Raw genomic sequence first — 24,714 nt, forward strand, 5'->3', positions numbered from 1 at the left:
TGTTCTATGTTCTAAGTCTGAATCCCTGCCCCCTGCTCCAATCCTCCAGCCTTGCATTTATCTGCTACCTCATTCTATTTCTATCCACACTGTCCCATGGCACACACAGCAATCCCAAGATTAATACCCTTGTAGTCCTGCTCTCAGCTTCCTTCCGAACTCCCTGTAGTCTGCTTTCAAGACCTCCTCCCTTTTTCGACCTATCTTGTTGGTACCAATATGTACCACAATCTCTGGCTGCTCACGCTCCCTTTTCAGGATATTGTGGACACGTTCAGAAATATTGTTGACCCTGGCACCTGGGAGGCAAACTACCATCCAGAGAATTGCCTGTCTGACCCCCTAACTATATAGTCCCCTATTACTGTTGCCATCCTCTTCCGTTCCCTACCCTTCTGAGCCTCAGGGCCAGACTCAGTGCTAGAGGCATGGCCGATGTTGCTTCCTCCGAGTAAGCTCCCCCCATCCCAACAATACTCAAAATGAAGTACTTAATGTTAAGGTCAACGGCCGCAGGGGTGCTCTCCACTCCTGACCTTCTCCCTTTCCTCTCCTGACAGTCACCCACTTGTCTGTCTCCTGTGACTCCGATGTGACTACCTGCCTGTAGCTCCTGTCGATCACCTGCTCACTTTCCCTAACAAGCTGAAGGTCATCAAGCTGCAGTTCCAGGTCACTAACACGGTCTCTGAGGAGCTGCAGCTCGATGTGCCAGTTGCAGATAAGGCCACTGGGGAGGCTGGAAGATTGGATGCCTGTATATAACTGCCATCAGGGTCCTTTTACCCTTGCAGTTTCTTAACTCAACCCACAAGGCTTCAACATCTTTCTACTAATTTGATGCCATTCCTCACCAGCGGAGACACGCCACCCCTTCCGATACTCCAATCAACATGTAACCTTGGACATTTAGCTCCCAACTACAACTATCCTTCAGCCATAATTCAGTGATGGCCACATCATACCTGACAATCTGTAATAGTGCAACAAGATCATCCACCTTATTTCTTATACTCCGTGCATTGAGACTTACCACTTTGAGTACTGTATTTACTATCCTTTTTGATTCTGCATCCCACTGCACTGATACTCATGCGGCTGGCTGCAATTTTGTCCTATCATTTGACTGCCCTTCCTGACAGTCTGGCTGCATGCTATCTTTGCTTTTTTATCATCCATCCTATCCTGAGTCCCTTCTCTGTGGTTCCCACCTCACTGCCAAATTAGCTTAAACCCTCCCCAACAGCTCTAACAAACCTACTTGAGAGAATATTGGTCCCCCTCAGGTTCAGGTGCAACTTGTCACTTTTGAACAGGTCATACCTCCCCCAGAAGAGATCCCAATGATCCAAGAACCTGAAGCCCTGCCCCCTGCACCAGCTTCTCAGTTAGAATCATGTTTATTATCACCGGCATGTGACGTGAAATTTGTTAACTTAGCAGCAGCAGTTCAATGCAATACATAATCTAGCAGAGAGAGAAAAAAATAATAAAAAATAATATAAAACATATATATAAACAAACAAGTAACTCCATTGTGTATATTGAATAGATTATTAAAAACATGCAAAAACAGAAATACTGTATATTAAAAAAGTGAGGTAGTGTCCAAAGCTTCAATGCCCATTTAGGAATCAGATGGCAGAGGGGAAGAAGCTGTTCCTGAATAGCTGAGTGTGTGTCTTCAGGCTTCAGTATCTCCTACCTGATGGTAACAGTGAGCAAAGGGCATGCCCTGGGTGCTGGAGGTCTTTAATAATGGACGCTGCCTTTCTGAGACATCGCTCCCTAAAGGTGTCCTGGGTACTTTGTAGGCTAGTACCCAAGATGGAGCTGACTAAATTTACAACCTTTTGCAGCTTCTTTTGGTCCTGTGTAGTAGCCCCTCCATACCAAACAGTGATGCAGCCTGTCAGAATGCTCTCCACGGTACAACTATAGGAGTTCTTGAGTGTATTTGTTGACATGCCAAATCTCTTCAAACTCCTAATAAAGTATAGCCACTGTCTTGCCTTCTTTATAACTACTTTGACATTTTGGGACCAGGTTAGATCCTCAGAGATCTTTTCTGCCAGGAACTTGAAGCTGTTCACTTTCTCCACTTCTGATCCCTCTATGAAGATTGGTATGTGTTTCTGTGTGTTACCCTTCCTGAAGTCCACAATCAGCTCTTTCGTCTTACTGACGTTGAGTGCCAGGTTGTTGCTGCGGCACCACTCCACTAGTTGGCATATCTCATTCCTGTACGCCCTCTCATCACCACCTGAGATTCTACCAGTAATGGTTGTATCGTCAGCAAATTTGTAGATGGTATATGAGCTATGCCTAGCCACATAGTGAAGTGTACACAGAGAGTAGAGCAACGGGCTAAGCACACACCCCTGAGGTGCTCCAGCGTTGATTGTCAGTGAAGAGGATATGTTATCACCAATCTACACAGACTGTGGTCTTCCAGTTAGGAAGTCGAGGATCCAATTACAAAGGGAGGTACAGAGGCCCAGGTTCTGCAACTTCTTAATCAGGATTGTGGGAATGATGGTATTAAATGTTGAGCTATAGTCGATGAACAGCATCCTGACAGAGATGTTTGTGTTGTCCAGGTGGTCTAAAGCCATGTGAGGAGCCATAGAAATTGTGTCTGCCATTGACCTATTGTGTCGATAGGCAAATTGCAATATGTCCAGGTTTTTGCTGAGGCAGGAGTTCAGTCTAGTCATAACCAACCTCTCAAAGCATTTCATCACTGTTGATGTGAGTGCTACCAGGCGATAGTCATTAAGGCAGCCCACATTATTCTTCTTTAGCACTGGTATAATTGTTGCCTTTTTGAAGCAAGTGGGAACTTCTGCCTGTAGCAGTGAGAGGTTGAAATTAATCTGCCAAATCACCCTGTTTCTACCCTCACTGGCACTTGACACAGACAGCAATCCAGAAATTACTACCATGGAGGTCCTGCTTTTCAGCTTTCTACCTGGCTCTCTAAATTCTCTTTTCAAGACCTCTTTGCTTTTCCTTCCTATGTTATTGGTACCAATATGTACTAAGACATCTGGCTGCTCTCCATCCCTCTCCAAAATACTGTGGACACAATCGAAAATGTCCCTGACCCGGCACCTGAAAGGCAACATACCATCTGGGTGTCCCGTTCATGTCCACAGAATCTCCTGTCTGTTCCTCTGATTAGTGAATCCCCTATCTCTAACACTCCCCTCTGCTCCATCTTTCCCTTCTGCACCATGTATACATACTCAATTCCAGTAACCTGGTATCTGTGGCTTTTCCCTGGGAAGTTGTTCCCCATAACAGCATCCAAAACAGTATATTTATTATTGAGGGGAATACCCACAGGGGTGCTTTGCTCTAACTGCCTACTCATGTCTCCATTTCCCCTGACAGTCACCCAGCTACTTGTCTCCTGCAACTTATGAGTGGCTACTTTCCTGTAACTCTCATCGATTATCTCCTCACTCTCCCTTACAAGCCGGAGGTCATCCAGCCGCTGCTCCAGATCCCAAACATGGTCTTCAAGGAGCTGCAGCTGGATGCACTTCACACAAATGTAGTTCCCCGGGAGACTCTGTGTCTCCCAGGACTCTAACATCCAACATGAAGAACACACAACAGCCGTTTACCACACAGGTAAGGTAAGAGAGAAATAAAGGAAACCTAACGGAAGCTTACCCAGAGCCAACGCCTCTTTCAAGCCAAAGCCTGACACTTGTACTTTCACCACCGGCCTGTTCCCAACAATAGCCTCACCACTTCCCCCTTCAGAACTTTTAACCATCTTATGGACTTGATGGTTAATTCATCATCATTATGTGCCATGGGTATGATGAGGGTGATCATGGTCTCTCTTTCCATGAACCATAGAAACTACAGCACAGAAACAGGCCCTTTGGCCCTTCTTGGCTGTGCCGAACCATTTTCTGCCTAGTCCCACTGACCTGCACACGGACCATATCCCTCCATACACCTCCCATCCATGTATCTGTCCAATTTATTCTTAAATGTTAAAAAAGAACTCGCATTTACCACCTCGTCTGGCAGCTCATTCCATACTCCACCACTCTCTGTGTGAAGAAGCCCCCCCTAATGTTCCCTTTAAACTTTTCCCCCCCCTCACCTTCAACCCATGTCCTCTTTTTTTTTTCTCCCCTTGCCTCAGTGGAAAAAGCCTGCTTGCATTCACTCTATCTATACCCAACATAATTTTATATACCTCTATCAAATCTCCCCTCATTCTTCTACGCTCCAGGGAATAAAATCCTAACCTATTCAACCTTTCTCTGTAACTGAGTTTCTCCAGTCCCGGCAACATCCTTGTAAACCTTCTCTGCACTCTTTCAACCTTATTTATATCCTTCCTGTAATTTGGTGACCAAAACTGAGCACAATACTCCAGATTCGGCCTCACCAATGCCTTATACAACCTCATTATAACATTCCAGCTCTTATACTCAATACTTCGATTAATAAAGGCCAATGTACCAAAAGCTCTCTTTACGACCCTATCTACCTGTGACGACACTTTTAGGGAATTTTGTATCTGTATTCCCAGATCCCTCTGTTCCACTGCACTCCTCAGTGCCCTACCATTAACCCTGTATGTTCTACGTTGGTTTGTCCTTCCAATGTGCAATACCTCACACTTGTCAGTATTAAACTCCATCTGCCATTTTTCAGCCCATTTTTCCAGCTGGTCCAAGTCCCTCTGCAGGCTCTGAAAACCTTCCTCACTGTCTACTACACATCCAATCTTTGTATCATCAGCAAATTTGCTGATCCAATTTACCACATTATCATCCAGATCATTGATATAGATGACAAATAACAATGGACCCAGCACTGATCCCTGTGGCACACCACCAGTCACAGGCCTCCACTCAGAGAAGCAATTCTCTACCACCACTCTCTGGCTTCTTCCATCGAGCCAATGTCTCCAATTTACCACCTCTCCATGTATACCTAGTGACTGAATTTTCCTAACTAACCTCCCATGCGGGACCTTGTCAAAGGCCTTACTGAAGTCCAGGTAGACAATATCCACTGCCTTCCCTTCATCCACTTTCCTGGTAACCTCCTCGAAAAACTCCAACAGATTGGTCAAACATGACCTACCACGCACAAAGCCATGTTGACTCTCCCTAATAAGCCCCTGTCTATCCAAATGCTTGTAGGTTCTGTCTCATAGTACTCCCTCCAATAACTTACCTACTACTGACGTTAAACTCACCGGCCTATAATTTCCCAGATTACTTTTCGATCCTTTTTTAAACAACGGAACAACATAAGCCACTCTCCAATCCTCCGGCACTTCACCCGTAGACAGCGACATTTTAAATATTTCTGCCAGGGCGCCCGCAATTTGAACACTAGTCTCCTTCAAGGTCCGAGGGAACACTCTGTCAGGTCCCGGGGATTTATCCACTTTAATTTTCCTCAAGACAGCAAGCACCTCCTCCTTTTCAATCTGTATAGTTTCCATGGTCTCACTACTTGATTCCCTCAAATCCACAGATTTCATGCCAGCTTCCTTAGTAAATACAGACGCAAAAAACCTATTTAAGATCTCCCCCATTTCCTTTGGTTCCGCACAAAGCCGACCACTCTGATCTTCAAGAGGACCAATTTTATCCCTTACAATCCTTTTGCTCTTAATATACTTGTAAAAGCTCTTTGGATTATCCTTCACTTTGACTGCCAAGGCAACCTCATGTCTTCTTTTAGCCCTCCTGATTTCTTTCTTAAGTATTTTCTTGCACTTCTTATACTCAAGCACCTGATTTATCCCCAGTTTCCTATACATTCCATACAACACCCTCTTCTTCTTTATCAGAGTTGCAATATCCCTTGAGAACCAAGGTTCCTTATTCCTATTCAATTTGCCTTTAATCCTGACAAGAACATACAAACTCTGCACTCTCAAAATTTCCCCTTTGAAGGCTTCCCACCTACCAATCACACCTTTGCCAGAGAACAACCTGTCCCAATCCACGCTTTTTAGATCCTTTCTCATTTCTTCAAATTTGGCCTTCTTCCAGTTCAGAACCTCAACCCTAGGACCAGATCTATCCTTGTCCATGATCAAATTGAAACTAATGGTGTTATGATCACTGGAACCAAAGTGTTCCCCTACACAGACTTCTGTCACTTGCCCTAATTCGTTTCCTAACAGGAGATCCAATATTGCATCCCCTCTATATATTGATTTAGAAAACTTTCCTGAACACATTTTACAAACTCTAAACCATCCAGACCCCTAACAGTATGGGAGTCCCAATCAATGTATGGAAAATTAAAATCCCCTACCACCACAACTTTATGTTTCCTGCAGTTGCCTGCTATCTCTCTGCAGATTTGCTCTTCCAAGTCTCGTTGACTATTGGGTGGTCTGTAATACAATCCCACTAATGTGGCCATACCTTTCCTGTTTCTCAGCTCCACCCATAAGGACTCAGTAGACAAGCCCTCTAATCTGTCCTGCCTGAGCACTGCTGTAATATTTTCCCTAACAAGCAATGCTACTCCCCCACCTTTCATTCCTCTGCCTCGATCACATCTGAAACATCGGAACCCTGGAATATTAAGCTGCCAGTCCTGCTCCTCCTGTAGCCAAGTTTCACTAATTGCTACAACATCATAATTCCACGTGTCAATCCACGCCCTCAACTCATCTGCCTTCCCCGCAATACTCCTAGCATTGAAGTATATACACCTCAGAAGATTTTTACCACCACTCACAACCTTTCTATCAGCTGATTTGCTTAAACTTTCAACATTATTTATTTTCACCCCAGCCACACTGTCAGCTCTGGCACTCTGGTTCCCATCCCCCTGCAAATCTAGTTTAAAGCCTCCCCAATAGCACTAACAAACCTCCCTGAAAGGATATTGGTCCTCCTGTGGTTCAAGTGTAACCCGTCTCTCTTCTACAGGTCCCACCTGCCCCAGAAGAGGTCCCAATGATCCTGAAATCTGAAACCCTACCCCCTCCACCAGTTCCTCAGCCACTTGTTCCTCCTCCAGAGCATCCTATTCCTACCCTCACTGGCACCTAGCACAGGTAGCAATCCTGAGATTACCACCCTCGAGGTCCTGCTTTTCAACTTCCTACCAAGCTCACTGTCCAGGACCTCCTCACTCTTCCTTGCTATGTCATTGGTACCGATGTGCACCACGACATCTGGCTGATGACCCTCCCGCTTCAGAATGTCATGCAATCGATCAGAGACGTCCTTGACCCTGGCACCTGGGAGGCAACAAACCATCCTGGATTCTCTGTCACGACCACAGAACCTTCTATCTGCACCTCTAACTATCGAGTCCCCTATCACTACCGCTCTCCTCTTTCTCCCCCATCCCTTCTGCACTGCAGAGCCAGTCTCAGTGCCAGAGATCCGGCTACTGCAGCTAGTCCTAGGTAAGTCATCCCCCCCAACAGTATCCAATGCGGTATACTTGTTGCTGAGGGGAATGGCCACAGGGGAACCCTGCCCTGCCTGCCCTTTCCCCTTCCCTCGCCTGACAGTGACCCAATTTCCTGTCCTCTGCTCCTTTGGCGTAACTACCTCCCTGTAGCTACAATCTATAATCTCATTCTCCCGAATGATCCGCAGGTCATCCAGCTCCTGCTCCAGTTCCCTAATGTGGTTTGTCATCTCCTGGGCTCGTCCATGTCCATAGTTTTCTCGGGTGCTGCTTGAAGACGGTATTACCATTAATATAATCTTTTTCTGTGACCCATGTAGCTAGTTGTTCACCTCTCTCATTTCTCTCATCTATGCCGTAATGCCCAATATTGACCTCGTCCCTGGTCTTGCCTACTTTTGAATTGAAGTCACCTTGAATAATAGTATTTTCTGAGCTTTTACATTGTCTTAATACTGTACCTAGTTCGTCATAAAATTGATGGATGCTTTCTTCACTGCTATCTGTTGTTGGGGCATAAACTTGAACGACATTAATGTCAAAAGGTTTTGCATGTAGTTTCACAAGTAACATTCGATCTGATATTGTCCAATAGCCTTTTATTGATTTTGCATGCTTTTTATCTAATATAAAAGATCTAAGAATAAATCAGGAATCTCTACTGGCAACAAAGTGCTGCCATACTGATAGACAACGAGATTGGTGAATATCAGCCAATAAAGCGAGGAGTCAGACAGGGTTGTGTTCTATCACCAGACCTGTTCTCCCTGTACAGTGAAAACATCATGAGAACCATACAAGACCTACCTGGAATAAAGTATTGGAGGATCAGTACTGTATCATCAACAACCTCCGCTATGCAGATGATACAGTACTGCTAGCAAACAGTGAAGTAAATTTACAGAAACTACTATCTACCATCAACACAGAGAGCAAAAGACTTGACCTAACCTTAAACAAAAAGAAAACTGACATAATGGTAATATCAAAGAAACCTGCTATATCAAACTGTAGGATCGTATTAGGAAATGAAATCCTGAAACAAGTTCACAACTTCAAGTACCTTGGATCATGGGTAACATCTGATGGCAAATGCGAAACAGACATAAAAGCAGGAATAGCAGTGGCAAGAACAACATTTGTTAGAAATGAGAACCATCCTAACAAACAAGAAAATAGCAACTGACATCCGCCTTAGAACTCTCAGCTGCTACATTCTTCCTGTATTGATGTATGGCTATGAGTCATGGACCATCACAAATGCAATGGAAAAGAGAATCAATGCAGCAGAGATGTGGTTCCTCAGAATGCTATGCACATCATATACGGACAGAATAACCAACTAAGAAGTTCTACAGAGAACGAAAACAAAACATACATTACCTAAAAAATTCAGAAAACAGCAATCAAAATTCTTTGGACACATCATGCAAGGAGAGACATTAGAACGTTTAGTTACAACTGGAAAGCTGGAAGGAAAAAGAAGCAGAGGCAGACAGAGAATGAGAATGATAGATGGAATAACATCATGGTTAGAAACAGGGGAGGCAACAACTACAATTCGGAAGGTCAGGGACCGTGATGGATGGAGACATGATCGCCCACGCCGAACGGCAAGGCACCTGAATAAATACATCACAGCCTGCAAAGCACCTCTAGATGTTCTGAAGTTTCAAAAATACCTCATGCTTCTTTTGGTCCATATTTTGGATGGTTTATATTTCAGACGTCATTTTTGGATGTTATATTGCCGAATAGGTTTGAGCGAGTAGAAAACTGGTTTTGCAAAAGATAATTTGGTTTAGGGTTGAGGATATGAAGAGAAATGAGAAAAAGATACAAGACCATTCCTAAGTGTTATGTCTTGTCACTTCAAAACATTAAAGTTATTCGAAGGAAGACGTGAGTCGAACTTTGTGTTTACTTTAAGCGGGATGCACACGTATCATGTGGCAGTGTGATGAAATGTGCAATTTATGTATCTATACAAACCTGTCATCGAGTCTTTAGGGCATAAGGTCATAGAATACAGCACAGAAAGAGACCATTTGGCACATCTAGTCCTAGCCGAACCATATAAACTGCCTACTCCCTTCGACCTGCACCAGGACCATCACCCTCTGTACTCCTACCATTCATGTACCTACCCGAACTTCTCTTAAGCATTGAAATTGAGATCATACGGACTACTTGTGCAGGAAGCTCGTCCCACACTCTCACGACCATCTGAGTGAAGAAATTTTCTGTTTATATTCCCCTTAAACTTCTCACCTTTCACCCTTAACCATGACCTCCAGTTGTAGTCCCATCCAACCTCAGTGGAAACAGATTGCTTGCATTTACTCTATCTGTACCCCTCAAAATGTTGTATACCTCTAATCAAAGTGCCTCTCATCCTTCTACGTTCCAAGGAATAAAGTCCGAAGTATTCAATATTTTCTTATAACTCAGGTCGTCCAGACCTGGCAACTTCCTTATAAATTTTCTTTGTACCCTTTCAGCCTTCCTTACATCTTTCCTGTAGCTAAGCAACCAAAACTGCACACAACACTGCAAATTAGGCCTCACCACTAAAGAAAAAAGAAAGAAAAAACTAAGTAGACAAGTTCTCCTGGCTCCTGTGTTTTACTTTGTTAGTTTCTGGAATTATAAAACATAACGCCTTCCACCTTCATACATTCCAAAACTGGAAGAGAAGAACAAACTGCCAAGGTTGTGCCACACCGGATTCTCTATTTTCACAGGCTGGAAGCAAAAGCTTTCTTTCCTTAACTTTGTTTAAAGCTTAATCTGGTTTCCCTTTAAATATGGAGAGCAGTCACTCTCTTTAATTCTTTGCTACTGCTTGCTGGCTTTTCTGGACTTCGCATGAAGTCAGATTGAGAACTTTTTAAATAACAGATCCTACAATTTTGCTATTTGTTGTTATTACACTTCTGATTTTTTTCTCACAACACACACACAAAATGCTGCAGGAACTCAGCTACTGTTTCAGCGTCTATGGAAAAGAGTACAGTCGACGTTTCAGGCTGAAACCTTTCCTCAGGACTGAAGAAAAAAAATGAAGAGTCAGAGTTAGAAGGTGGGGAGAGGGAAGATGAATTTTTTTTCTATGTTTCTCTTTGTGCAGCTTTCTGCCTCATAATTGAGCTTTGTGGTGTTTTTTACATATTGATAAAGCCGGTGATGGCATTAGCAGTTGACACAAACGCAATATGATAATGCTGCTGGGTGTTCCAGTAATTAGCATAGAGTAAGGGACAGATAGAGAAAAAAAAAACAGAGCAAATAATTTTTTTTAGAAGCAACATATTCTGGAAATCTAAAACAATACCAGAAAATGCTGGAAATATTAAACAAATCAGGCTACATCTGTGCAAAGAGAATCAGGCAATGTTTCAGGCAGCAAACCCTTTGTCAGAATGGAATGGAAGATGTAAGAAGCTTGTCAGGGAGGGTAAAGGAATGTGTATCTCTGATAATGGTCGACACAGTTTTCCTCTTGGGATAATCAATAAGCAAGGTTAGTTGGAATGGCAGCAGTTAAATGTGAGAATGTGGACTAAAATATGCAAGGGATGTGAAATTTAGAGCCGGGGACAATCCCAGCAGTCCTTCACTCTCAAAGAGTGGAAAAAAAGAAAAAAAAAGTTCACAGACAGAAGATTGATACAGAACAAGTAATCAAATTATTTTAAGTTGTAAATGTTCATATTGAATCCAGAAGCTTGGAAAGTGCCTAGATGCAAAGTGAGATGCTGTTTCCCACAACTTAATTGGGCCTTTTCATGAAGAGACCATAGATCGCCAGAGTGACAATGGGATGACAAATTAATTTGGCAGACAATGGGAATCACAGGATTGTCCAGAGACCGAATTCAAGTGTTCTGGAAAATGATCGCCCAATCCTCCCATACCTCCACAGGTGATGCCACACGTGTCATTTCATCTTTTCCCTTCCAACAATCTGGACATCCAAACATATTGCACTGCATTTGGTGATCACGGTATGGTCTTCCCCACACTGTTGAAGCCAAATGCACATTTTTTTAAATTTTCATTTACAATAGTGCCATGCTGTATAAATTCAAGTTCCTGGGTCTCAATATCTGAGGATCTATCCTCAACCCAACATAGCAAAGCAGTAACAAAGAAGGCACGACAGTGGCTATATTTCATTAGGAGTTTGATGAGATTTGGTATGTCACCAAAGACACTTGTAAATTTCTACAGATGTACTGTGGAGAACATTCTAACTGACTGCATCACCGTCTGGTCTGGGAGGGAGGGACGGTCGAAGTAAGCTGCAGAGAGCTGTAAACATAAGTCAACCCCCTCATGGGCAGTAGCCTCCATAACATCGTCAAGGAGTGATGCCTAAAAAGGGGGCATCCATCATTAAGGGCCTCCATCACCCAGGACATGCCCTCTTCTCGTTGTTACCATGACGGGGGAGCTTCAGGACCCTGAAGGCACACACTCAATGATTCAGGAACAGTTTCTTCCCCTCTGCCATCTGATTTCTGAATGGACGCTGAATCCATGAACACTTCCTCATTACTCTTTTTTTCTGTTTTTGCACTACTTATTTATTTTTTTATATATATATATATATACACACATACACACACACATATATACACACACACTTAATACTGTAACTTATAGATTTTATGTATTGCAATACACTGCTGCCTCAAAGACAATAAATTTCACAACATATGCCAGTGATATTAAATCTGATTCTGATATAACTGAAAGATTCATTATCATTGGCATCCTAATGATAGCCATAACATTCCCTCTGCACTTCAAACCATTCTGTGTGGCACCAAAAGATGTTACAAAAATACTAAGCCACTTTATATCCTCGAGGTAATAGATTTTTTTGAGTTCTTTATATGTGTATCATTTGCTTTTGTAGCTGGGGAGTAGTGTGATTTTTTTGGCAGTGCAGAAATTAGGCTTCAAAATTATGGAACAGCCATTGATCATATTTGGTTATAAAAATAATTTTGTCATAAGTTCATTGGAAAACTCAATGAAAAATAAACAGCATGCTCACAGAAAATACAGTAACCTGTTGAAATAACCAGTTTGAAATTAGCAGCAGCTTTTGTGCAACAGCACCATCTAATGGATAATTGTAAACGAGTCAAAATTGGAAAGAAGGAAATCATTTCGAACATGAATTTGTAACATAACTATTCCATTACATTTTACGTTGATGATTTTTAGAGTCCTGTTTTCTAAGTTCCATAACATCACCACAGGAGTTGGCCTGGACAAGGTCTTTTCAGTTGCTTTATCAATCACTCTCCTTTCACAAAATCAAAGGTGAGGATGCTAGCGACAGCAGACGGTGAGATCAGGGACCACAAACAATCTCTGGAGGAAGTTGACGGGATGAGCAGCATTGTGGGAGGAAAGAAATTGCCAGTGTTACAGGTGATGACTTTGAGAGTGGAGAGAGAAGATGGCCAGTATAAAAGATGTCATAAAGTCAGCGATATGCACTATGGAGAACAGGACTTCCAGCTGAACTCGTCCATGCTGAGTTGTTGCCCAGTGAGTTAGTCCCATCTGCCTGTATTGACTAGAGCACTTTAAACCTCTCTATCCACGTACTGATCCAGATGGCTTTTAAATATTCGTACTGTGCCCACTTCCGCAACTATGTTTGACGAATACAGAAAAAGCTGTTCCAACGCTCCTTTTAAATCTCTCAGTCTGATCTTAAACCAATGCCATCTTGTTTACAGCAGCTCCTCCCTGGGGAAAAGACTCTGTGTTTTCACATTGCTCATGCCTCTCATGATCTTATATAACCCAATACCCAATCAGGTCACTCTCTATGATCTTATATACCCCAACACCCCAATCAGATCACTCCTCATTATCTTATACACCCCAATATCAGGTCACGCCTCAATGAGCTTATACACCCCAGTCAGGTCACTCCTCATCTTAGGAAATAAAGTCCTGGTCAACGCAATCACTCCTTGATTACTGGGATCCCAAGTCCAGACAACATCCTGTTAAATCTTTACTGTGCCCTTTCTATTTTAATGATTTGTTTTCTGTAACAGGTGACCAGAACCGCATATAACACTCCAAGTGCAGCCTCACCAATGTCCTATATATCAACTAACTTCCCAGCACCTATACTCAGTGCCCTGACTGACAAAGGCCAGAATGCCTCACCACCCTAACACTTGTGATGCCAGTTCCACACCAAGATCTTTCTGTTCAATAGGATTTCCCAGGGCCCAACCATCCCTGCTTTGGTCACCTGAAAGCTTGTACTCCTTCGTCTCCTCCCATCTTATCATTCTCACTTCTGCCCCCTTCCTTTCCAGTCCTGATGAAGGGTCTTAGCCCAAAACATAATTGTTTATTCCTCTTCATAAATGCTGCCTGACTTACTGAGTTCTTCCAGCAATTTCTGTGTATTGCTTAAGATTTCCATCATCTGCAGAATCTCTCGTATGTATGACAGGTCACAGCTCTGTCTGGTATGGAGGTGCCAATGCACAGGATTTTAAGAGGCTTCAGAGGGCTGCGGACTCAGTCACCTCCATCACAGGCATCAAGGAGGCAGCGTCCATCTTTAATAAGCCTCAACATCCAGGACGTGCCCTCTTTTCATTACAACCATTAGGGAGGAGGTACAGAAGCCTGAAGACCCACACTCAAAATTTCAGGAACAGCTTCTTCCCCTCTGCCTTCAGATTTAAGACCATGAGACGTAGGAGCAGAATGAGGCTGCTTGACTCACCAGGTCAGCTCGGGCTCATCATCATGTCTGATCCATTTTTTCTCTCAGCCCCAGTCTCCTGCCTTCTCCCCGTATCACTTCATGCCCTAAATAATCAAGAAACTATCAACCTCCACCTTATATATACCCATTGACTTGGCCTGCACAACGGTCTGTGACAATGAATTTCACAGATTCACTACCCTTTGGCCAAAGAAAATTTTCCTCAGCTCTGTTCTAAATGGATGTCTCTCAATTCTGAGGATATACCCTCTGATCCTAGACTCCCAAGTATAGGAAGCATCCTCTCCACAGGCACTCTATCCAGACCTTTCAATATTTGATAGGTTTCAATGAGATTACCCCCCACCCCACCACCACCACCATCCTCTAAGCTGCAGTGAGTACAGACCCAGAGGCCTCAAATGCTCCTCATACGTTAACTCTTTCATTTCTGAGATCACTCTCATGAACCTCCTCTGGACCCTCTCCAATGCCAGCACAGTTTTTTTAGCTAAGGGGCCTAAAGCAGCTCACAATACTCCAAGTGAGGCCTCACCAGTACTTTATAAAGGGAGGGATGGAATGTCCCTCCCTCCCTACCCCTCCACCTTTATAAAGCCTCAGCATTACTTTCTTGCTTTTGTACTCCAGTCCTCTGGAAATGAACAATAATATTTAATTTGCCTTCCTCACCGCTGACTCATCCTGCAAGATAACTTTTAGGAAATCCTGCATGATGACTCCCAAATCCCACTGCATTTCTGATTTTTGAATTTTCTCCCCACTTAGAAAATAGTCCAGGTGCTTCTGAATGTTATATTCCATCTGCCACTTCTTTGCCCATTCACTCAGTCTGACCAAGTCCCTCTCCAGACACTCTGCCTCCTCAACACTATCTGCTCCTCCACCTATCTTTGTATCATCCGTAAAGCCATCAATTCCTTCATCCAAATTATTGACATACAACATAAAAAGCAGCGGTCCCAAAACCAACCTGTGCAACACATCACTAATCACTGGCAGCCTAACAGAAAGGGCCCACTTTGTTCCCACCCTTATCTCCTGCCAGTCAGCCGATCTTCCATCCATCCTAGAAGCTTTCCTGTGATACCAAGGGCTTTTGTCTTGTTAAGCAACTTCATGAGTGGCACCTTATCAAAGTCCTTCTGAAAATCCAAATTTCTTTTTTTTTTAAATCTAACTCTAGGGGTTATGTCTATGTCAGCTGTGGAATTTCCAGGAGACTACCAGCCTACCTGATGGCCACACCTGCACCAAGTGCATCGAGGTGCAGCTCCTCAGAGACCATGTTAGGGAACTGGAGCTGCAGCTCGATGACCTTCGGCTTGTTAGGGAAAGTGAAGCAGTGATAGGCAGGAGCTACAGGGAGATAGTCACCCCAAGGCTATAGGAGACAGATAAATGGATGACTATCAGCACAGGGAAGGGAGAATGTCAGATAGTGGAGAGCACCCCTGTGGCCGTACCCCTCAATAATAAGTACTCTTTTATGAGTACTGTTAGAGGCGGTGGGAATGACCTACCTGGGGAAAGCAATGACGGCTGTGCCTCTGGCACTGAGCCTGCCCCTGTAGCTCAGAAATGTAGGGGACTGAAGAGGATGGCAGCAGTAATAGTGGACGATATAGTTATAGGGACAGATAGATAAGAGTTGTTGCTGCGACACCACTCCATTAGTGGGTAATCTTGCTCCCGTACGCCCTATCATCTCCAGCTCAGATTCTACCAACAATGGTTGTATGATCAGCAAATTTGTAGATGGTATTTGAGCTATGCCTACCCACACAGTCATGTGTATACAGAGCCTAGAGCAGTGGGCTAAGCACACACCCCTGATGTGCACCAGTGCTGATTGTCAGCAAAAAGGAGATATTATCATCAGTCTGCATAGATTGTTGTCTTCTGGTTAAGAAGCCAAGGATCCAATTGCAGAGGAAGGTACAGCGGCCCAAGTGCTGTAACTTATCAATCAGGATTGTGGGAATGATGGTGTTAAATGCTGAGTTATAATCGATGAACAGCATCCTGACATGGGTGTTTGTATCATCCATGTGGTCTAAAGCCATGTGGAGAGCCATTGTGATTGTGTCTGCTGTTGACCTATTGTGGCAATAGGCAAATTACAGTCGTTCCAAGTTGTTGCTGAGGCAAGAGTTGAGTCTAGTCATGATCAACCTCTCAAAGCACTTCTTCATTGTAGATGTGAGTGCTACTGGGCAATAATCATTAAGGCTGCTCACATTATTCTTCTTAGGCACTGGTGTAATTGTTACCTTTTTAAAGCAAGTGGGAACTTTCGCCCGTAGCAGTGAGGGATTGAAAATGTCCTTGAATACTTCTGCCAGTTGGTTGGCACAAGTTTTCAGAGCCTTACCAGGTACTCCATTGGGGCCTTCCTGCTTGCAAGGGTTCACTCTCTTTAAAGACAGCCTAGCATCGGCCTCTGAGATAGAGATCACAGGGTCACCGGGTGCAGCAAGGATCTTCACAGTTGTAGTTATATTCTTCCTTTCAAAGCGAGCATAGAAGGTGTTGAGTTCATCTGGTAAAGAAGCATCACTGCCATTCACGCTATTTGGTTTCGCTTTGTAAGAAGTAATGTCTTGCAAACCCTGCCAGAGTTGTTGTACAACCTATGTTGCCTCTAACCTCATTCAAAATTATCTCTTCAGCCTTAAAATAGCCCTGTGCAAGTCATACTTGGTTTTCTGGTACAGACATGGATCACCAGACTTGAATGCCACAGATCTAGCCTTCAGCAGACGACGTACCTCCTGGTTCATCCACAGCTTTTGGTTTGGAAATGTACAGCAAGTCTTTGTAGGCACACACATATCCACACAGGTTTTAATGAAGTTGGTGACAACTGCAGCAAACTTACCCAGATTCGGAGATGAATCCCTGAATACGGTCCAGACCACTGATTCAAAGCAGTCCTGTAAGCACTCCTGAGCTTCCCTTGACCTTACCTAACACATAGTGCAATTAGAGATTGGTCGGTGTGACGTTGTGGACATCACGGAGTCAAGGCTGAAAGAAGGCCATAGTTGAGAGCTTAGCATCAAAGGATATGCTTTGTATTAAAAGACAGGCAGGAAGGCGCAGGCAGTGGTGTGGTTCTGTTGGTAAGAGATGGAATTACATCTTTAGAAAGAGGTGACATAGGGTCAGAGAATGTTGAATCTTTGTGGGTGGGGTTAAGAAACTGCAAGGGTAAAACAAACATTATGGGAATCATATACAGGCCCTCAAATATTAGCCAAGATGTGGGGCTGAGATTGCAAAGGGAGCTGAGAAATGCATGTAATAAGGATAATGTGACAATTGTAGTGGGGGACTTCAATATGCCAGGGAATTGAGAAAATCAGGTTGGTGTCAGATCACAAGAGAGGGAATCTGTTGAAAGCCTATGAATGGCTTTTTAGAGCAGCTTGTGCTTGAGCCCACTAGGGGAAAGGCTATCTTAGATTGGCTGTTGTGCAATAACACATATCTTATTAGGGAGCTAATGTAAAGGAACCCTTAGGAGACAGTGATCATAATATGATTGAATTCATACTGCAGTTTGAGAGGGAGGAGCATAACTCACATGTATCAGTATCACAATTGTTAAAGGGAATTACAGGGGCATGGAAGAGGATCTTGCCCAGGTGGATTGGAGGAGGATACTGGCAGAGATGATGAGCAAAGAAGGTTGAAATTTCTGGGAATAGTTCACAAGGCACAGGATATTAATGTGCCACAGAAGTTGTTGTTCTCAGATAGCAGGGGTAGGCAACCATGCCTGACCAGAGAAGTTACATAACTACATAAAAACCAAGGAAAGAGCATATAAGGTAGCAAAAGTGAGCTGAAAGTTGCTTGATGGGGAAACTTTTAAAATCAGGAGGTTCAGAAGGATGATTTCAGGAATGAAGGGGTTAATGTATGAGGAGCATTTGACAGTTTTGGGCCTGTACTCACTGGAATTTAGGGGATCTCATTGTAAGCTACCGAACGTTTAAAGATCTAGATAGAGGTGGATGTGGAGAAGATGCTTCCTATGGTGGGGGTGTCCAGAACTAGAGGGCACAGCCTCAAAATTGAGGGGTAACCTTTTAGAACAGAGGTAAGGAGTATTTTTTTTAGCCAGAGGACAGTGAATTTGTGGAATGCTCTGCCACAGACTGTGGTGGAGGCCAGGTCTGTGGGTACGTTTAAAGTGGAAGTTCATAGCTTTCTAATCAGTCAAGGCATCAAAGGACATGGCGAGAATCTCGGTGTATGGGTTTGAGTGAGATCTGGGACCAGCAATGATGGAAAGGCAGGGCAGACTCAATGGGCAGAATGGCCTAATTCTGCTCCTCTGTCATATGGTCTTATGGACTTATCTACTTTCAGGCTTTTCAGCTTTTCAAGCACCTTATCCCTTGTAATAGCAATGATAGTCACTTCTGCCCCCTGACTCAGTCACTTCTGATATTCTGTTCATGTCTTCCACAGTGAACACTAACACAAAATATTTATTAGGTTCACCTGCCGTTTCTTTGTCCCCGATTACTACCTCTCCGGCGTCATTTTCCTGCAGTCCGATATCCACCCTTGTCTCTCTTTTACACTTTATGTATCTGAAAAAACTTTTGGTATCCTCTTTTATATTATTGACAGGCTTGCCTTACTATTTAATTTGTTCTCTCTTTATGGCTTAATCTGTTGCATTCTGTTGGTTTTTAAAAGCTTCCTAAACCTCTCTCTTCCCACTAATTTTTACTCTGTTATATGCCCTCTCTTTGGTTTTTTACTTCCCTTGTCAGTGAAGGTTGCCTCACCCTTCCTTTAGAATACTTAGGATGTATCTTTCCTGTGCTTTCCAAATTGCCCCCAAAAACATCAACCATTAAAACCTATTAAGTAATGTGCAATTAACCCCTGATCACTTCAACTTTAAAGTTAATGTATAAGATAACTTTGCAAGGTATGCATTCAGGACTTGAATGCATAATATTTTAAACAACATTGATCACTTTTCAGTTTTAAGTACCTCACACAATCTTACAGAACAACCTGCTGATGCTAGCTATCTGAAGACTTTCATTGAGGTCATCAACTTGTTCTGTTAACTGCATTTCTTTCCAATTTCCTGAGCATTTCTAGTATCTTTTGCTCTTACAGCATATTCTTAGCTAGGCTTTGATTATAGCATTATAGTTGCATTCAAGAGATAAGATTATAGAATGGCTTAGTTTAGTCAATATTCAGACATTTACTTGCGCAACAACACAGTTTTAATATCTAAGCACTTTACTGTGTCAAAGTTCAAAGTAAATTTATTATCGAAGTACATATGTATCACCATATACAATGCTGAGATTTGTTTCCTTGAATTTATTATTGTTATACCTGCAATGAAGGACTACCCAATTAGGGCTTTTAATGAGTGTGCAAAAGACAACAAACTATGCAAGTGTAAAACAGAAGAAACGATAATAATAAATAAATAAGCAATAACTATCAAGAACATGAGATGAAAGGTCCTTGAAAGTGAGTCCATAGTTGAGGAAACGTTTCAGTGATGGGGCAAGTGAAGTTGAGTGAAGAGTTTAATGGTTGACAGATAATGATTGTTCCTGAACTTGGTGGTCTGAGGCTCCTGTACTTTCTTCCGGATGGCAACAGTGAGAAGAGAGCATGTCCTGGGTGGTGGAGGTCCCTGATAATGAATGCTGCTTTACTTTGACAGTATTCCATGAAGATACGTTCAATGATGGACTAGGCTGAATCCACTGCCTTTCGTAGGAATTTCCGTTCAAGGGCTTTGGTGGCCTATTTCTGATAGTAACAAAAACATGCTCTTCAATTGTTCTATTCTGCATGCCCTAGAATACTCAGCTTCATTTCTGGGGCAGCCTTCAATAAGCCACTATATGTATTTGTAGACATTTCAAATTACTTTATCCTAGTTTAACCTGCTCTGTATGCACATATTTCTTTGCATTATTATGCTTTCTCTCTCTGCTGATATCCTTGCATTAAGAATGCTGTCATTTTGATTGAACTATTTATCTTTGCAATCTTTGCTGTTTTTGCTTCAGAGCCAAATAATGTTTCACGAACCAGCCACATTCCGTAAACAAGCACATTTTTCAAGGGGGTAATTCAGTGCAGTACAAGCTCAATCAGTGATAATAAACCTGATTCTGATTATTGGCATGTTGGTTGTACTCTCAAATAAAATTTTACATTGTATTTCTTGAACACTTTGGCCAACATCAATACCTGAATCAATATATCACCTTCCTAATAACTTGCCAATGAAGGATACAGATGCTTTTTTTCTGCTGTATTGCTGCTTCGAAATATCTTCAGATAGAAAAGCCGTTTCAAGGATTTTTTTTTAATAACATTTGTCTCAAAACCAGATTATGACTTAATCATAATCCAAATAAGTTGAATGATTCCTAACTGCATTAAACAATCCTAAATATCCTAAATGAATAGTGTCTTATTAACTTAAGAATAAAATTTCATTTAGTAATTATATTCTTTGCTTCTGGCTTGTAAATAAAAATGTTCATAAAAGCAGAATCAAATTAATTTGGGCCCATCACTTGTACTGATGGGTCATTTTGAGGGGTGGTTGGTTGGTTGCCCAGAAGGGTGCAAAGCCTTAATACCTGACAGGAACATCCATGATACAAAGTGCAACTGGAACCCCAAAGCTCCAATGACAGAACGGTCCTGAGACAGCTTTGACATCAGCAAACCTCTGCTCCCACTTTACCAGATATTGAAATTGATGAGGTTGAAGTAATTTTAATACTTCTATTTTAAAACTGAAAAATTAATTCGGAGTAGTTACTTAAAATAAGAAATCTAAAGATCCAGCAGTCTAACTGCTGGAAGAACTCAGTATTTTGGTGCTTCACTAAGAAAATAACTAGTTTCAGGTTTTGCTCTAAACGCTGGTGGTTCCATTTAGAATTGCAGGCATTTACAAGCAGGACCAAGCAAATTATTTCCTGATTTCAATGTTGTGATTCAGTCTAGTTTATTTTATTTTTATTTTCCCTAAATTCCGCAATTTAATTTAGTCATAAGGTCATAGAAAAGCACAGCACAGAAACATCTTCAGTCCATCTATTTCTTGCAGAAACCAGTTAAACTGCCTACTCCCACCTGGACTATAGCTCTCCATACCCTTACCATCCAGTAACTATCCAAACTTCCCTTAAACAGCTTGCATATAGCATTTGCACTGGCAGCTCATTCTACACTCTCATGACCCGCTGAGTGAAGACATTTCCCTTCATGTTACCGCTAAGCTTTTCACCTTTCACTCTTACTCCATGACCTCTAGTTGTAGTCCCACCCAACCTCAGTAGAAAAAGCCCGCTTGCATTTACCTTTTGTAATTTTGTATACCCTTATCAAGTCTCCTCTCAATCTTCTACGTTCCAAGGAATAAAGTCCTAACTTATTCTATCTTTCCTAATAGGTCCTCCAGATCCACAATATCCTCATAAATTTTCTCTGCACTCTTTCAAACTTATTTTCATCTTTCCTATAGGTAGGTGACCAAAACTGCCCAAATATTTCAAATTAGGACTCACCAATGTCTTATAAAAATTCAACATAACTTCCCATCTCCTCTGCTCAATACTTTGATTTATGAGGACCAATGTGCCAAAAACCTTTCCTTTCGATCCAATCTAACTGTGATGCCACTTTCAATTAATTATGGACCTGTATTCCCAGATCACTTTGTTCTACCACACTCCTCAGTGCCCACCATTCACTGTGCAAGTCCAACCCCGCTTGGTCCGACTGAAGCACAACACCTCACACTTGTTTGGTTTAAACTCCATCTGTCATTTTTCGGCCAATTTTCCAGTTGGTCCAGATCCCACTGCAAACTCATAGTCTTCTTCACCGTCCAGTACACCCTCAATCTTGGTGTCACCACAAATATGCTGATTCATTTAATCACATAATCATTGATATAGATGACAAACAACAATGGACCCAACACGGATCTCTGAAGTACTCCGCTAGTCACAGGCCTCCAGGCAGGGAGGCCACCAGCTTTACCGTTCTTTGGTTATTCCCACAAATCCAATTTAGTACCTCATCTTAAATGCCAAGCAACTGAACCTTCCTGATCAACCTCCCATGTGGGACCTTATCAAGTGCCTAGCTGAAGTCCATGTAGACAACATCCACTGCCTTGACTTCATCAGCTTTCCTTGCTGTGTACATACATCTATTGATGCTTCTGGACACATCTTCAGTGATGTTCCTGGAATCATTGGGTGTTTCGGGTCTTTCAACATCATACAACCTCCTCCAGGTGACCCAGCCGGGGCTGATCAGACCCCAGCTTGTGTCCAGATGGCTATCTACTTATGACTCCATGGCTCCCCTCTTTTGAGCCACAGCCATCTTGAGACCCTCTCTGCCGCATCGGTGGAACTGCAGATGGCTCTCCTCTTCCTCTCTCCCTCGATGCCCAAAATGCTGAAGGCCCTAACTAAAGAACGGGCTATGAATCCCCTACAACCAACCTCCACTGGGAGACACCTCGCTCTCCATCCAGCCTGCTGACAGTTGCTGACCAGTCCTGCGTACTTGGAGAGCTTCCTTTCAAAGGCCTCCTCCAAGCTATCTTCCCATGGGACTGTCAGCTCCAGCACCACCACTTGCTTAGTAGACTCAGACACTAGGACAATGTCTGGTCGCAGGGTGGTGGCTGCGATATGGTTGGGGAACTTCAGCTGCCCTTCGAGGTCCACCAACAGCTGCCAGTCCCTTGCAGAGGTCAGAATGCCTGCAGATGTTCTTTTGGCAGGTATTGGCTGCTCCCCAGCTCTGACAAAGGCAATGGTCTGCTTGGAGGGTCGGGACCGCTTCGCCCACTCAACTCCTGCACTGACGGCTTCAGTGATGGTCTTCAGGATCTGATCATGCCTCCACCTGTACCGTCCCTCACCAAGTGCCCTTGCACAGCCACTGAGGATGTGCTCCAGAGTTCCTCGCTTGGAGCACAGTGGGCACACAGATGACTCTGCCTTGCCCCATATGTGCAGGTTTGGTGGGCTTGGAAGCACATCGTACACTGCCTGGATGAGAAATTGGATGGGGTGTGGTTCGGCTTTCCAAAGATCAGCCCAGGTCACTTTCCTCTCAACCGCATTCTCCCATCTTGTCCAAGCTCCCTGTTGCTCATTCCCACCACCTTGCAGGCTCTCATCTCCTCCACTACTGCTCTCACCTCCTCCTGAACTAGACGACGCCTTTCCTTCCCTCTGGTGTCCATTTGGGGAGTTGGAAAGGATCCTAGCCCAGCTCGGCCTTGTGCGACCACTCCCACCAGCCTCCTGTGACGCAGCCTCGCCTCTACCTCCTGACCAGCTTCCTCTGCCCTCCACTTCCTGCCAGTACTTACTTGGATCCCTGCTCTAGCCACCTTCTGATCACTTGAGTCCCTTTTCTGTAGCACTTCTCTGGCTCTTGTTACCTTGAATTCTTCCTCCAAGGATTTGAAGAGCAGTTGCAGTTTGTTGTGGTGTCCATAGAGTGCGATGCTGCTCAGGCTCTTTGGCAGCCCCAGCCATCTCCTGAGGTGGTTGCTAACCCTCCTCTCTAAGGTTTCAACTGTCGAGATCGGAACTGCATAGACGAGGAGGGGCCACAGGATTTGGGAAGAATGCCATGCTGATACACCCAGGCTTTAAACTTCCCAGGTAGGCCAGACTTGTCCACAGATTTCAGCCAGCTATCCAACTCGGTGCAGGTTGCCTAAATGGATGTTGTGTCCCTTAAAGAGCTGTCAAAAGCTTTGCCTAAGCTCTTTACTGGCTTTTCTGTGATGGTTGGGATGGCTGTGCCTGCGATGCTGAACCAGAACTTGTTCTCCACCTTCCCTTTCCTCAGCACCATCAATCTTGACTTGGCAGGTTTGAAACGCATCTGGGCCCACTCCACCAGCTTTTCAAGCCCTTGCAGAATCCTCCGGCAGTCTGGGACTGATTCTGTGGTGACTGTGAGGTCATCCATGAATGCCCTGATAGGTGGTTGCCGTTGAGCAGAATTCATTCTGGGCCCTCTGCACTCTGGTTCAGCAGACTTAGTGAGCATGTTCATGGCTAGGGAGAACAGTGTCACTGAGATAGTGCACCCTGTGATGATGCCGATCTCCACCTTGTGCCAGGTTGATGTAATTGTTCCTGAAGTTGCTGTAATAATCAGCAATAAGGTCTCTGATTCTGCTGGGGACATGATATTTGGTCAGTGTGAGCTGCACCAGCTTGTGCGGAATGGAGCCATATGCACTTGCCAGGTCGAGCCACAACACTGACAGGTTGCCCTTGTTCTCTCTGGCCTCCCTGATGAGCTGTGTCACCACGCCGATGAGCTCCAGACAGCCCGGCATCCCTGAAATGCCACCCTTCTTGACTGATGTATCAATATAGGTGTTCTTTGCTAGGTAGGTGTACAACTGGTTGGAAACTGCACTGAAGAAGATC

The sequence above is a fragment of the Mobula birostris genome, chromosome 6 (assembly GCF_030028105.1).
Source record: "Mobula birostris isolate sMobBir1 chromosome 6, sMobBir1.hap1, whole genome shotgun sequence".
Taxonomy (NCBI): Eukaryota; Metazoa; Chordata; class Chondrichthyes; order Myliobatiformes; family Myliobatidae; genus Mobula; species Mobula birostris.